Here is a 16,406-nt window from a genome sequence, read left to right on the forward strand (position 1 = left end):
CAAGATACGATAACGATATGTTTAAGATCTAACCTGTCAAATTTGACATTTGCGCGATTCTGGAGATACTGCTGAACGATTTCCACAGGATATGACTTAGAGATCCAATTCACATCTAATAGATATCTTACTCTATCTAACGTAAAAGTGACATTGGTTGCCCGAATTGCGCTGCAAAAGAGAACTAGTTGATATCTAAACTATAACGTATCTAGAATGGATCTAGTACGTGTCGTCTCTTGTGAATATCTTGAAGTTCGAATACGGCAGTGGGTTAAACAGCGGATTGTTAGGATGATCATATATAATTCAGCTTCGAGATATTGTGATCAACAAAATGAAATTCTCGTAAAGTTCTAAAAGTTTATTGATTCTCAAGAAATATTTTCATTGTGAGCTTTCGAAAAGTATCGATAAAAAAAAAATATTAGATGTATTTTGCAGCTGCATTGCTATAGATAGGTACCCATATGAACCTATTTCGAATTTGGTAACCTCCACCCAAACCATATTTTTAGTGTTATTCTATGAAAAAAAAAGGTAGTAGTCTGTCCGCTTTTCTAAGATCAAGTACACCACAGTAAATGTATATGGCGAACTTGATCTTAGAAATGGGACAGGCTATACTTAAATGCATTTTAATAGAATTAAAAGTAAAAATAGTGGAATCACTTTCGAGAACTTTGAAAAAACCCTAAACACGTAAAACTGCTCGTATTTTTTTTTTTATCTTATCTGAGGTCAATATGCTAACCTCCGAATATTAAACAGTTATATTATAAGACTAGGAATCTGTAATATTATAGCCCTTTAATGACGCCTATTATGCAGTTATTTAGACATAAGTACATAGTGTGGCGTGGTATGACTCGTAAATATAAGTACTTATATTTTTTTGTATTACTATTGTCTAAAATATCTTTTGGCTTTCGAGAGGTCACACTAGCGTCTTTTGAGCGTCCTACTACCTAATGAGCTACCTACTATATTTTTCTAAGATCCCACGATCAAATCCTGATCAACTGCGGCCCAGCGAGTAATCGGGAACATACATAAAAATCCTGAACAAATTGAAAACCTCCTTCAAAATTTCCAGTCGATTAAAAAAGACTTCAAGAGGAATTAAACGTAAAGTTGTAAGTACCTACTTAGGTATATTTTCATGGGGGTTCAATTTTAAGTAGGTATATTATATTTTATGAAATAATGCCTCAATTAATTAGATACTATACAATTTACAGCCTTCAGCTCTAATGACCCTAATGTTACAAATTTTGCACAATATTTATAAAATGTAATAGAACTAAATATGACATTGAAAAAATCCCAAGCTAATTAATGATAAAGATAAACAACACGTTTGGTAGGGCATAGGGCCAAATAATAATTAATTCCGGGAAGTTCTCTATTACGGAATAGTCCGATAAACACAAATAGTTTTGTTGTTAAATGGTTTATCATTGTAAGCACCTTTAACGGAATTGTACTAAATTTTATAACTGTGATACGAAGTTCTAAATTAATCAAAGGAAAATGTTATTATACATATTATAGGTATCAATGATTTTTACTTATACAATAATAATTTATTTTAAATTCAATGATAATTATGACAAATTGATTATAATCTGTATATTAATTGATCTGTCTCTGTTAAGAATATTTTTATTTAAAAGAATTTAATCATCAAAAATGTAAAATTATAAAAAAAAAAAACAGAATAAGCAACAACAAAAACATGGCGCTAGTGCAGAGTGGAGGTAGACGGGTTAGGTAGGCTGTACCGTCATTGAGACCGAAGTAATGTTGGATGGCTTTGAATTTGTGCCGTGTCCCACGGATACACATGCTGGTGGCTCGTATTATCGAAATTATAATTTTTGATCTTAGCCAGCCCGTTACTACACTAAGGGATCTGTCCCAACGGTCAGCGATGGCTTCACCGAGATGTTTGATGAAGGTGGACATTTGCGGAGCGAAGACTCCATCTACGGATGTGACAAGGGGTGTGCTGTCTTTTTATGTAACATACGAGCACAAAATGCCGTGTCTTACAGCTACATGTTATTACTATTTTAATATTATTATAGGCCGGTAGCTTGAACATGTCATGCTCGCTTAAAAGTCTTTGCTTACGGTGGCGTCGTTGATCGGGTCGCCACTTTCCCGAATGAAGGTTGAGGGAGGCGATGGCTGAGATACGCATCATACTCGTGAACGGGTGCTGTTTGTGGAGACTGGTCTGTTTAAGCTAACACAAGCTATTATACTTAGTAACTTTATTTTTATTAATTAATTACAGTGAGACGCCTCATTCTGCTCTCGTATGTTTCTTTTCTCTTAATGAATGTATTAGGATATTGACTCTTGGAGACCCTATACATCACTAAGGATAACTTGATAAACTATATAATCTTATAGTTCTGACACCTAGAGACATTTACACCTCTAAATATTATAGATTTATTTTTTGTGTTTTGTATCTGTATTTTTTATGTAATTCGACATTAAGAGACCATATACATCTCTTAGTAATTGTAATACGTTAGATTGAATTGTTAGTTTTATTTTATAAAATTGTTGATGTTATTATTTTTGCTTGTATGTAAATTCAATGATGACGTGTAAAAGTGCCCTTGTGGCCTATTTGCTGAATAAATGTTGATGTTGATGTTGATGATGTTGATGTTGATGTTGATGTTGAAAGTTGCGTGACGCTTTTCACAGGCGTTCGAGTATTTTCTTTTTTTCTCTTCCTCGGCGGATTTTAGGACGGATGCTACGGGACGTGAGATATAAGAAGGAGCGTCGGTGTCTACGACACGGATATCAAATAACGCCTCCCTCTGTGCATCCCAGACGCCGCGGCAGCAGAGATCCCCGCGAAGTCCACCGTCGCCTTCGGTGATGATGGCCTATGGGTTCTTTGACCACGTTCCCCCAAGCGTGCTGACATAGCTGGGTCAAAAAGATCACTGTGTTATGTCTTTCCTGTAGACATACACAAGAGTTAAGGGCTATAAAGGTTAATTTTCTTATTTAACCCTTATCGACGTGAAAAGGTCCTCCTTTTATTTAGAGAACTATGATAAAATCATTGCTTACATGCCCACAAGCTGTTAACTATTGCCCACAGGAGAGAAAACAAGTGTGTTCGCGCGAACAGTACATTTTTCTCTCCTGTGGGCAATAGTTAACAGCTTGTGGGCATGTAAGCAATGATTTTATCATAGTTCTCTAAATAAAAGGAGGACCTTTTCACGTGGATAAGGGTTAAATAAGAAAATTAACCTTTATAGCCCTTAACTCTTGTGTATGTCTACAGGAAAGACATAACACAGTGATCTTTTTGACCCAGCTCACAAAACAGATCTCTAATTTCGTTGTGGCGACGTGTTATTAAACCACCCGTTTTGCAGCAGAGGGCGTGGTCGACGTTGAAGGCATCATTGCCGCAGCCATCACATGGTTTGGGCATGGAGACAGGTGTTCTGTGGTATCGCAGTGCCAGTGCGTCCCTAAATTCTAGTGGCGACAAGTCAAGATGGTCTTTCCTTGTTGGTATGACTGAGAGCCAAATGGAAGATATTGTTTTAGTTTTCGTGAAAATTGAACGCTCGATTGCACGTTTTTTTGTAGGAGAAAGTTTTTCTAGAATAGATTCCATTAGGTCATCGTCTTGAGAATCCTTCTTTTTCATGCATTCTTTTCTAGCTTCTCTGAGGGTTGTGTGATGTTGAGTGAGGTCCACAGATTTATTTTCAATTAAGGCGGATGATAGGGTTATGCAACCTTTTTTGGAGCTGTCATAATTTATGTTAGTTATTTTAGAAAGTGCAGGGATAGCTAGACCACCTTTGTGAACTGGTAATGAGAATAAATCGGCTTCTAGCGGTGATACGTCGCCTCCTAGTAGGTTTGGTAGAAAGCTGGTGCGTAGTTTGTTTGTAAGAGGTTCAAAGGATTGATTAGCGTTTTCTAAAACTCTTAATAGGAATTACCATTTGAATTGGGCTGCTTTAGTGAGAACAATATAGACTCAACGACGACCCGGAATAGATATAGGTACCTAACCGGAGAAAATTGATTAGGAGAGCCGACCATGGCCGACCCGAATTAAGAGATGTGATAAGGCCAGAAGAAGAAAAATAAAAAACCGGGCAAGTGCGAGTTGGACTCGCGCACGAAGGGTTCCGTACCATAATGCAAAAAAAAAAAACAAAAAAAAACGGTCTCCCATCCAAGTACTGACCACTCCCGACGTTGCTTAACTTTGGTCAAAAATCACGTTTGTTGTATGGGAGCCCCATTTAAATCTTTATTTTATTCTGTTTTTAGTATTTGTTGTTATAGCGGCAACAGAAATACATCAAAGGACGGACGGACGGACGGACGGACGGACGGACGGACGGACGGACGGACGGACGGACGGACGGACGGACGGACGGACGGACGGACGGACGGACGGACGGACAGCGAAGTCTTAGTAATAGGGTCCCGTTTTACCCTTTGGGTACGGAACCCTAAAAACAAACACAAAACTTAAATAACTTAATTGTATTTCTTTTAAAAAAAATAAGGGAACCGCCTTCATAAACCAACCCACTGAAAAGCATTAAATAATTTTTAAATACCCCACCCCTATCCTTATCCATTCCTTATCCCGTCCTAAAGCAAAATTCTGCCTAAAAGTAATTAATACCTAATAATAAGCAAATTAATAACCATCCGGGTAATTACTTAGTTTTTGAAGGCGGTGCCAAACCAACAAAAACATTCTTTGCTGCCAAACAGAAAAAATAGGAGTAGTTAGTAGTGCAAGAACTAAATTAATGAGTAAACTATGTATGTCTTTTTTATGCAAGTACTTAAGTGGAGCGTTCTTCGTTTCTAAAATTTTGGTTCTATTACATTTTGGTTTGGCACCGCCTTCAAAAACTAAGTAATTACCCGGATGGTTATTAATTTGCTTATTATTAGGTATTAATTACTTTTAGGCAGAATTTTGCTTTAGGACGGGATAAGGAATGGATAAGGATAGGGGTGGGGTATATAAAAAATATTTAATGCTTTTCAGTGGGTTGGTTTATGATAGCGGTTCCCTTTTTTTTTAAAAGAAATTAAAGTAAGTTATTTTGGTTTTGTTATTGTTTTTTATTTGTGTTTATTTTATTTTTAATTTTTTACTTTTTATTTATTTTTTATTTTTTACTTTTTAGTGACAGGTACTTTATTTATTTTAGGTTTTGAGCTTGAACCCGACTGAATACTTTTCTGAAAACGGCTTCAAAATCAGTTTAGCCAAACGTGAGATAATCGCGTACAAACATACAGACATACATACAAACCAAAGAGAATAGATAGTATAGAGGGGTCCTGTCATAGTAAATTTTGTTGTCACAGTAAATTTACTGCCATCTATCGACACACGACTAAAACTAAAAATGAAAACGTATAAAATTATCAAAAATATGTATATATATGGATAAATGATTTTATTATTTTTATATCATTATGACACATGTTCATTCACTGATATCTACGTGTTAAATTTATTAAATATGAAACGGTGTCGTCACGCCATCTAGCCGAACATAGGCCAAAGGTGTGTGCGCCATCTAGACTGACTTTTTCTTGATTTCCGAGGCACGTTTTTTCCTTAGACTTTATTCATCTTATACGAAGTTACATATGTCTTTGATACAAACATACAGGTCAAACTGAGAACCTCCTATGTTTTTGAAGGCGATTAGAAAAAAGTGAATTGATCCACCTAGAGGAAACCTGCAACATAGGCACACGACGACGAGTCGGTTAACCAAAACAGTAGGTGCCTATCTTGTACCAAACCTGAGTTCCACTAGGTGCAGCCAGCCAGGGTTCAGCATCAGCTCTATCTTGGGTACTGCTCTCCCAAGCACTCTTCAAGATGTGACGGATGACCAAAATAGCGTGGGCCTATGTTGCACCAAACCTGAGTTCCACAAGGTACAGCCAGGGTTCAGCATCAGCTCTATCTTGGGTACTGCTCTCCCAAGTGCTCATCAAGACGTCTTGGATGACCAAAACAGCGTGTGTCTATGTTTCACCAAACCTGAGTTCCACTAGATACATCCAGGGTTCAGCATCAGCTCTATTTTCGGTACTGCTCTCCCAAGTGCTCATCAAGACGCGTTGGATGACCAAAACAGCGTGTGTCTATGTTGTACCAAACCTGAGTTGCACTAGGTACAGCCAGGGTTCAGCATCAGCTCTATCTTGGGTACTGCTCTCCCAAGCACTCTTCAAGATGTGACGGATGACCAAAATAGCGTGGGCCTATGTTGCACCAAACCTGAGTTCCAGTAGGTACAGCCAGGGTTCAGCATCAGCTCTATCTTGGGTACTGCTCTCCCAAGTGCTCATCAAGACGTCTTGGATGACCAAAACAGCGTGTGTCTATGTTGCACCAAACCTGAAATCCACTAGGTACAGCCAGGGTTCAGCATCAGCTCTATCTTCGGTACTGCTCTCCCAAGTGCTCATCAAGACGTGTTGGATGACCGAAACAGCGTGTGCCTATGTTGCACCAAACCTGAGTTCCACTAGGTACAGCCAGGGTTCAGCATCAGCTCTATCTTCAGTACTGCTCTCCCAAGTGCTCATCAAGACGTCTTGGATGACCAAAACAGCGTGTGTCTATCTTGCACCAAACCTGAGTTCCACTTGGTACAGCCAGGGTTCAGCATCAGCTCAATCTTTGGTACTGCTCTCCCAAGTGCTCATCAAGACGTGTTGGATGACCAAAACAGCGTGTGCCTATGTTGCACCAAACCTGAGTTCCACTAGGTACAGCCAGGGTTCAGTATCAGCTCAATCTTTGGTACTGCTCTCCCAAGTGCTCATCAAGACATCTTGCATGACCAAAACAGCGTGTTCCTATGTTGCACCAAACCAGAGTTCCACTCTGTACAGCCAGGGTTCAGCATCAGGTCAGCTCTATGTATACTAAAACCTTCTCCAGAATATTACAAACACTTTGCTGAAAACCGCATCAAAATCGGTTTAGCCAAACGCGAGATAATCGCAGACAAACATACATACATACAAACATACGGGTCAAACTGAAAACCTCCTTTTTTTTTAAGGCGGTTAAAAAGAATAATTGGATTGTGATTTAATTAATAATTAGGTATGTAGACATTTTTTTTTGTTATCTTCTGTCTATTTTATATCTGTACCTATTATCTAATAGTATATTTTAAGTGTTTAGTTGTATACTTACCGTGTAAGCGTTTTGTCTCATAAAAAACTTTACCTATTGCAAAATTTGCATTGCTTGGTAATTTCATATTAGGACGTTCTCTTAAATATAGCTAGCGACTACAGCTTTTTAAATTTTATAAGTGTATTCTTAACCAAGAAATCCAAGAATTTTTCTCATTATTTTATTATATTATTTAGCTAATACATTACCAGTCCATTTTCCATTTAATTTTCATGATTATTCTAACATAATATCTCAAACCGGCAAAGCCATCTAGCGGCGAGTAGATACACTACGAAAGAAAAAGGAAGGTCATGAACCTAAGTTTGCACGTTGTTTAAGCGTTTCATCTGTTGACCGCTAGATGTCGCTACGCGGTGCATATCCTTTAATATTATTTGATATTATCAAAGAGAATAGAGTCTTCAAATTGTCTTTGATATTATTTACATAAAGGAAAAAATACAATAAAATAACAAATGATTAATAATTTCCCTCGTATTAGCCAGGTCATTATTTACAAATAACCTTTTATCCTTCAGTTCTAATCCACTGGAATTTTGATGAGTAAAATATACCTAAACAATCATTAAACAATAAGATATGGACTAGGTGTAGTGACCGGGCTAGGCGACACCGGCTGATTGAGTGATACTGTATCTCAATTAAGCGACTGATAAATTGATAGAAAGCCTTCTTGCACACGGCACTAGTGCCGTGTGATTGATATTTAAGGAGAAGTATTTACCTACTGTCATTTGTTTCATGAAATTTTCAGCAGAATTGTGAGACTGGGTAGGTACCTAACGTAGGAATTGATCGAATCAGACAGACTCACCTAGTTACATAATAACTATAAAGATAAAATGAAAGCCAAAATGGCATCAAATTTTTTATTGTAGAGTACAAACTACAAGTACTTATTGCAACATATCTTTAATTTTTTTGATAATTTTGGACCATAAAAACAGCTTTGAATAACATTTATGGTTAAGGGTCACAACTTAGTACCTACTTTACCTACTAAAATTTTCTTGACGTGTTACTTATTGTACGCCTTCCAATACCCAACATTGCTCATCAGCGTGTATCATCAATATCATCATCGTTCGTCTATTAGATAGGTACCACAACACCCACCTGGCTTCATTGTGTTTTGGGAATACCCCCAACGGTGCGATTTCTTGACGTTCAAGTTCGGTTGTAGAAGAAGGGCTTACATACAGATCTAGTGCATAATTATTTTCCATCGTATTTTCACGGAAACGTACGAACATGTCTTGCTATTTCGGTACAAAAAGTACTGATGTTGACTGAAATAGCACGACAAGTACGAACGTTTCCGAGAAAATACGATGGAAAACAATTACTTATGCACTACATCTGTATCGTTTATGAGTTTTATGACACTACCAAAAGGAAAAGTATGTTGTAACTATCACCGTCTTCCACTTAAGGCGATGTTTGCACACGGCTCCAATCCCCCTATCGTAAGCTTTAATATCAATTAATACCATTGATAGGCGCAAGTTCGGTAGTCAAGCGAGTGCACATCGTCAATGTCTTTGTCTCCATGCCTATCTTGTATGAACGCAGAAATCAAAGATAGCATGCCGGGTGCAAAGGTGTTTTATGCTACACTCGTCACTCGTGGCAAATAAGCATGGCCGTTCTTGTAAGCGATTACCGTAGTCTATGGTTTTACTTGCGTTTTAATGACCCTTAAAAATCTGTATAGTTTATCATATACCTACCTACTCAAATCTTTAAACTGTAACACTTAACTCGAAAGCATCTCGGTCTCGTCAGGCAAGTGCAACAGCAGCAGCGTTGGAAGCACCTACATATAAAAAATATAGCTATTACTTACCTTACTTTGCTTATATCTACATCACACTGGTAATTAATTAAGAATTATTTACGGAATATAAATGTACACAACTACACAGGTGGGCTAGCCACTTGTTTATTTAAAATATATTTACTGCATAGTAATTAAATATAGGTACCTATATTACCTACAACAATCAGTGGACTTTGTACCTGTCCTGTCGCAACAGAAAAACTAGGCAAGCAGAAACATAATTGTCCTACAAACATTCCAAACAATACCGTCAGGTTAAAAGTCCAATGAACACTCTTGGTCTTGGAATAAAGACCTATTCTTTATTCGTCGAAGAAAAAAGACTATGAATAACTAGAAACATCAAAACACAAACAAACATTTTACCGCCGAAAAGAAAGAAATAAAAGTATGAAAACGGATTATATCGCGTATAAAAAATGTATCATACATCCCGACGTTTCGAACCCTTTACAGCGAAAAGAAAGAATCAAACATGGGGTGGTAGGTAGGTGTAGTTACCTACCCTTACCAAATCCATAGCAAAGCAACGTGTATAATAAGACACTGGTGTAAGAATACAAAATCAACAGTATCATCGAAACTATCTGCAAACGAAGCCATAAATTTTGCACACGCTTTAGCCGTCTTCGATATGTTGATGTAGCACAATCGATCGCTACAGTTTGCGCGCGCGCATACACAGCGCGCAGACCTCTATCGTCAGCACTTGAGGGCCTCGAACAGCGAGGCTCCGGGTGGAAGAACTTTGCGAGGCCCCTGACATTCTTCTACGTAACAAACTGCTCAAGTTGATGCGGAGAGCGAGGCCCTGGGGCGCCTACCCTGGGCGCCATCCTCTCGAGCCTCGAGACATGTGACCCCAGACAAATGCAGGTAAGAGCACCCAACGGCAGAACTAGACTACCATGGAAGTAGAGCAGTTACATGGTAGTCCACTTCTCACTATTAACTTATGTCAAAAATGTGTGTTATAAATATTTGTGTTACTCAATCAAAGTGATCTCAAAATGCCATTCTGGGGGTTGTGGCAAGTGGTTATTATGGTATGTCGAATTTCTCCCAAATAAATTTGGCGCTTCGGCCGAGAGCGTGCCGATTATTCGGTATTCGGCCAAAACACTACTTTTGGCTTCTCTATTTAGATAAACAACAAGATGGCCTAGTAAAAAAAAAACCTGGAACTTGAAGACATGCAATCGAAGCTCACCTTTGCGGTTATCTACTTACTTTCATTTGTTTGTCAAGTGTTCGCAGTGAAAAACTATGTTTTTTTTTTATTTACGACATAACCTATAAGTTAGGTAAATTTATTATTTTACGTAACCGAAATAACTTCGATTTCATAATTACTTTACTTACAAATGCATCGCATGCATAAACTGACTAATCGCCCTCATTAACTCAAAACGATGCCTGTTCATGAAATCAATGGTCAATAGTCATTGGATTACTTACTGCCTGATTTATTGGCTTTTGCATACAAAGATTACTGTACGTTTATGTGAATCGGTAAGAAGCAATAACATAGCAGCCACATAGGTGGCCACTGGGCACTGTGCAAGGTCACGTACGCTACGGTCAGCAGTAATGTATTTCAGCCTTTGGCCTTAGGAAGGCCAACCGCGGGCATTAGGCATGTTGATTTAAATCCAGATCTAGTCTAAACAATGAATTCAAGTCAGATAATTTTAACTGCAAATTATTATGTACATTTTAAAAGACAACGTGCCTCGAATAAACATGGAATTACCTCGCAAACGACTAAATATTTCGTACTCGACCAGTAAACTAAAAAAAAAAGAGCATAGGGGTTTGTTGACTACTGTGTTTTAACCCCTTAGAAACTTTTGTATTCAGCGTCTTAAAATGGGCATACTTAATTGTTCTCTAAGAAATCTTAACCCTTAGGTAACCTTGTAGCTGGCAGGTCCCACGTACACAGGGTCTACTGAACGGTTATCAGTACGTTCAGTACACCGCGTAGCTACCTATATATAAGGGTTACTCTCGTGTCCACTCGCATAATTAGCAGCAGGACAGCGCTATCTACACGGCAGAATACGACCAAATATAGGTAAGTGTCATCGAAACATTAGATAAATGCAAGCGATTTCCAAATATACGTGTTTATATCGGACAAACATTAGAAAAACTAATAAAAAACACATTAAGTACATTATTATGCTTTAGATACGATGATGATGATGAGAGTAATCAGATTACTTGTTAGATGTTTGATGATTACAGTTGCACTGAAACTGACTATACAGGTGCTAGTAGAACCTGCAGGTCGACCAAAGAGACAAACAATCCTGAAATGTGTTTCAATTTTCGCGAAACCATGAAAAACAACAATGTGGAATTTATGCACGAGAATGAGTTTTTTGTATGAATCATTTAAATGAGTTTTCCCAGAGCAATCACGGCTGGTACAATTATTATACTTAAAAAAATACTTAAATTAACTAGGGGGCATCAGCTTACTGCTCACTGATGATGTTGGACGGCGGTACTGTACACTTATGCTCTAATTAGTATGTGTCACTATGTGTCTTACTGTGGTTTTGTCACTTATTATGGTATTCAACAATAAGTGACAAAACACAACTAATTTAAAGTTCTTACTGAACAATTGAACATATACCCGTATTCCGCGACGAGAGCTGCCAAATGCCTTCACTATATTACCTCCGCGTGGCAAGAGGGAATGCCTGATTTACACACGAATTACTGACGTACGAAGTTACGAACGGTATTAGGTACCTGCCTATGATTGCCAGCAAATATACTCAAGAGCAATAAAATATACTCAAGATGCATGATTGGCTTCTCCTCTCACTAACCTAACACTAAAATAATCGAAAAGTTTCGTAACTTCCCTGTAAAAATTATTTATGATTAATTGGTAGGGTGCCCAATTAAACCAAACCAAGGGCACAAAATTTTGATAGGTAAGTAGGTATTTTGAATTTTTAGCTTTAGTTATTTCAACTGTAGTTAGTTTTAGTTTTATATTCGGCATTCGTGTTATTTAAATACCTAAGTTATTAAATTGTACGTATTTTTATTCAAATAAATGTAAAATTATGATTAGATAAACATAATTAAAACCACGTTAGATATATTACCTAAGCAATCGCAGCACTTTTAACTCAAGAAGCGCTTAGTGTATATTTAACGGTCATTGAATATTGATAGATTAGATAACAGTCGCTACCAACTGCATATACAATATCTACATAAACTTCACAGGGACTGACTAGTTTTGAACCTTATCTGGTCGCAATAAGGTTTAAGTGAGCCAGATATTTACGCGGACGATGGTACTCTAACCAAATGTCACATAGAGCCATCGCCCGCGCATTTAAAGTATGTCAAACCAGTAGCTGTAGGCATCTGTAGGTTATATCATCGCTTCCTTCTCTACTGATGACCGATTTGCACTGAGCGAACTTAGCAGTGCCGGTGGCTAATCTTGGAACTTTTTAAACTTGGATAAGTATTATTGAACTTTTGCTGATAGTCTTCCCTTTGCTCTCCCTGTATCAAAGTTGTTTTTTGAACTCTGTGATTAAACAATGCAACCTAATTGTGTTTGGGGTTATCAGAATTGTCACTATGAGTGTTAGTTGCCTGACTTGCCTGTGAAAGAAAAGTACAGGCAGCGATAAAAACTTGTCTCAAAAAAAAAATTTTTGACAACAAAACTTATTTTTGTAGTTAACATTAACATGCAACATAAATATGTACTTATGAAATATTTAGTATTTATGTTAGCTGTGATTCGACAGAGGCGCCGCAACGCCTATGAATATAATTAGTATTCATCGCTGTGCTCTATGTTATGTTTTTTATCGATACATGTGATGTCACCTACTATTTATTTACAATAGATTCGTAGTGGGTTTTTCGTGCGACGACACGCGGAGTTATGTTTGGTACCGTTTCAACATATTAATGCGAACAATCAGCGTATTAAACGATTTGTACCCACCTATCTTACAAAATTTAGGTCAGGACGACGAATTTTTGGTTCGAAATATTACAGTATTTTTTTTAATAGGTGTAGCTCTTGCAAACCAATAAGTAAATAAATATGAAATTACATTATTGAGCAAAACAACTAACTATTGAAATCATACGCGAATGACGCGCATAAAGAATTTCCTTATTGATTTTATAGTGTTATTTTTTCTTCATAAATATGAATCGTTCGAAAGATTAGCCCTGTAAAGGTCTTGTTCCGTATTCGTTACAACTTTCTATTTTTCGACACAGTAAGGTATTTAACATTAGATACGTATTGTTTTACGAGCAATTACTTCACTTTACACGTGTCTGTGTATTATGAAAGTGTATTTTTGTATATAGACAGTAGGTACTTTATATTCCAACAGACGAGCATGGTGCAAACTTGTAGCGACGTAGAGTTATAAAATATAATCAAAATAGAGTTTTGACTTAATTTACGATATGTATGTAACTATTGTAACTATGTACTTATGTAGCTATGCAAACAGTAAACACTATCGCTCATCTTAGGTAAAAAATGTAAAAATACACGATTATTTATTTCATTGTTAATTTGTTAGAAAAATACAATAGAATATTAAAACGAATCATCATATTAGTTTAGAAAAACTAATCTACTAGACTTATGTAAACATTATAATAAATCTGTCAGCTTAAATTATCATATTTATTATCATAAACGAAATAGGCAATTGAAGTAAAGGACTACATTAAATTAACATAAACATGACATAAATGATAAGAATTGGCTTTTATCTCTTGGCGATCTTATCACTACATACACTACGTTGCTAACTGCACACATATAGAATTCAATATATCTTGGATGACTCGCTCTCTAATTTGTTTCATACATGTTACGAGTGTCAGAGTTAGAATATTCTATTTTGAGTCTCTTACTTATTTCTTTTATTTATTTATTTATTTAGAAATTTAATTCAGGCAACAAGGCCCATATTACAAATACCTTACAGACTAACATACATATGTATTTTATAAACTTAAAACTAAACACTATTTAGTCGACAAAACGGCGTGGCTCCGTTGCATCGGCTGCTCTTGTGTCGGATTCGGCAGTTTGCCCCGGAACTAACATATTAACTAACATATTTAATATCATATTTTTTTTAACTTACATATTTAATTACACTTCATAATATCCTTGCTGACAGTTGTCGTCAATGAGCTTAACGGTTTTCCTCCTCAAATTTTCTTAGTACATAGGTACATTGGTGAAAAGGTTTTAGATTATTTCTAGACGATAGGATTATCCATCTGTTTCCATACAAATAGAGAATATAGTAAGTAATTAAGTAATTAAGTACCGGGAATATCACACAACTTTCAACACTGTCCCAAAGAGAGGTCAAAGGTCCGCTCGTGGGGTCAAAGACTCTTATTTGACATGTTACATCATAGACCCTAGATTTACCAGCTCAGACAATTATCCAGCTTGGCTAAAGTTGGTGCTCAGCACGTTTTGCAGTGCGGTAACTAAGAACTAGGTGAGTGACTGTGTCGCAAGCGCCGCTTGCCGCCGCCACCGCCAGACCGCGACCGCGCTCCGACGCTACAGCACGTCTGCTGACGCTACTAGAGCCTCACATTGACAATATCGATATAAATATCGCGAGTGTTTATTTACCGATCAAAATTTGAGGCAACGAACTTGCTTCAAGATTATTTAGTGAATTACTGACTGGATTTTTGGTGAGTTTTTTTAACTAAGGGTTTAAGTAGTTATTCTTTTAAGGATTTTGAAACTCTACTTGGTAAATTAAAAACGAAATCCTAATACTATTTTTGTTTTATGTGCCTAATAAGTGATCTGTTTTTTGTTTACATACAGGAGCCTATCTAAAAAATTAAATCTTGCATTAAAGTTCACGGTCAATAAAATTTAAAAAACTTAATTAGTTAGTCGTGCGCGTAACCTTGTGTTGTTTAATTAAGTAATACAAGTAATGTACAAGTAATACAATGTACAAGAAAAGAAAGAAAGAAAGAAAAATAAATTTATTCAGGACGCTTACAGTATTGCTTAAAACTAATACAACACTTTTATAAGTAAAAACATAAACGTCACTGAATAGGTCTCCCCTCAGCTTGATGACAAATTACCTTTCAGGTATCTTGACGCTGGTCTTCCGTGGAGACCTGTCCAAGCGATCGCGTCAGCACGTAAACTTAACTAATATTGGTTAAACTAAATTGAGATCAGAACAAAAATCACAAATAAATATTACTTCAATTTGACCTATTAAGAATAATATGATGTACTACTATGTAATACGTGTGTTTACGACTCGTTCATAACTTAATTTGCCGGATTTATGCATATAAAGTTATTACCCTTGTTCGACTGATTAGTTTCTAATTGCCTTATTGTTTACAATTACATACGGATGTTTGATATAGAAACTAGTAAAGTCATTAATGAAACTAGATTAAAAGATGTCAATTAGTGACAAGCTGCAGCTTTCTGAGGCAGAACGGGAATGTTGTTGGTAAACAGGTAACTGGAAGAATGCCAAGAGATCACTCCTTATCTTAGGCATTCCCTGTTACTTTTCGTAGAAAATTACTTCTACTTACACCGAGAAAACGCTGACCATATTTGTAGCAATTTAACGGTGCAACTTTTCTATCAAAACATTTTGATTACGGGCCAATTCTATAGATAAACATGTTTACTGAAAGACCGGAAAACGTCCCTGTTATCCCTTAAATACTTACATAGAGTTATATAGACCAAGAAAGGTCTGCAATCTGCAACGATTTTGATAGCATACTGATGCTTGAGCATGCTGATGTTTGCACCCGTATTTTTACACTTGACTGTATACCTACCTCTCAGATAAGTAGGTATAATATGTAGTAGGTACCTATTTTTAAAGTTTTTTCTGTGTAAATAAAAACAACATTTACAACAATACTACAGATTTTATTTTTTATTATTATTTTGTTTCTCTATAAATCTCGGTCTTTTGGTAGGCTTGCGTGGGGATACAGATCCAACACGTAGAGGCCCTTTGGAGAGCATTAATATCATGTACCACGCCTATTATTATTAACAGTCCGGCCGCCCATTGCCACATAGGGGCCTACTACAAAGGCATGCAAAATGGCATTTTCTACCAGTCAATCATATTAGGGCCAGTGTTGTGTTACGTACAATTGGTGCAAAGAGCAAAGTTTATTGCATTAGGTACCTATTATTCTTATATTTATGTCTACTATGTAGATGCAACAAACATTTTC

The 16,406-nt window shown here is 36.7% G+C and overlaps 1 protein-coding gene across 1 annotated transcript in view; it reads left to right on the forward strand.

Moving 5' to 3' along the window:
• The first annotated feature begins 14,686 nt into the window (after window positions 1-14,686).
• LOC134799273 (high affinity copper uptake protein 1-like) overlaps window positions 14,687-16,406 on the forward strand; it is a 29,596-nt gene continuing 27,876 nt past the window's right edge. The window contains exon 1 of the mRNA XM_063771651.1: window positions 14,687-14,855. The gene's annotated coding sequence lies outside the window, so the exon portion shown is untranslated. The remainder of the gene's footprint in view (window positions 14,856-16,406) is intronic.

Source organism: Cydia splendana, chromosome 18 (genome assembly GCF_910591565.1).
Source record: "Cydia splendana chromosome 18, ilCydSple1.2, whole genome shotgun sequence".
Classification (NCBI taxonomy): Eukaryota; Metazoa; Arthropoda; class Insecta; order Lepidoptera; family Tortricidae; genus Cydia; species Cydia splendana.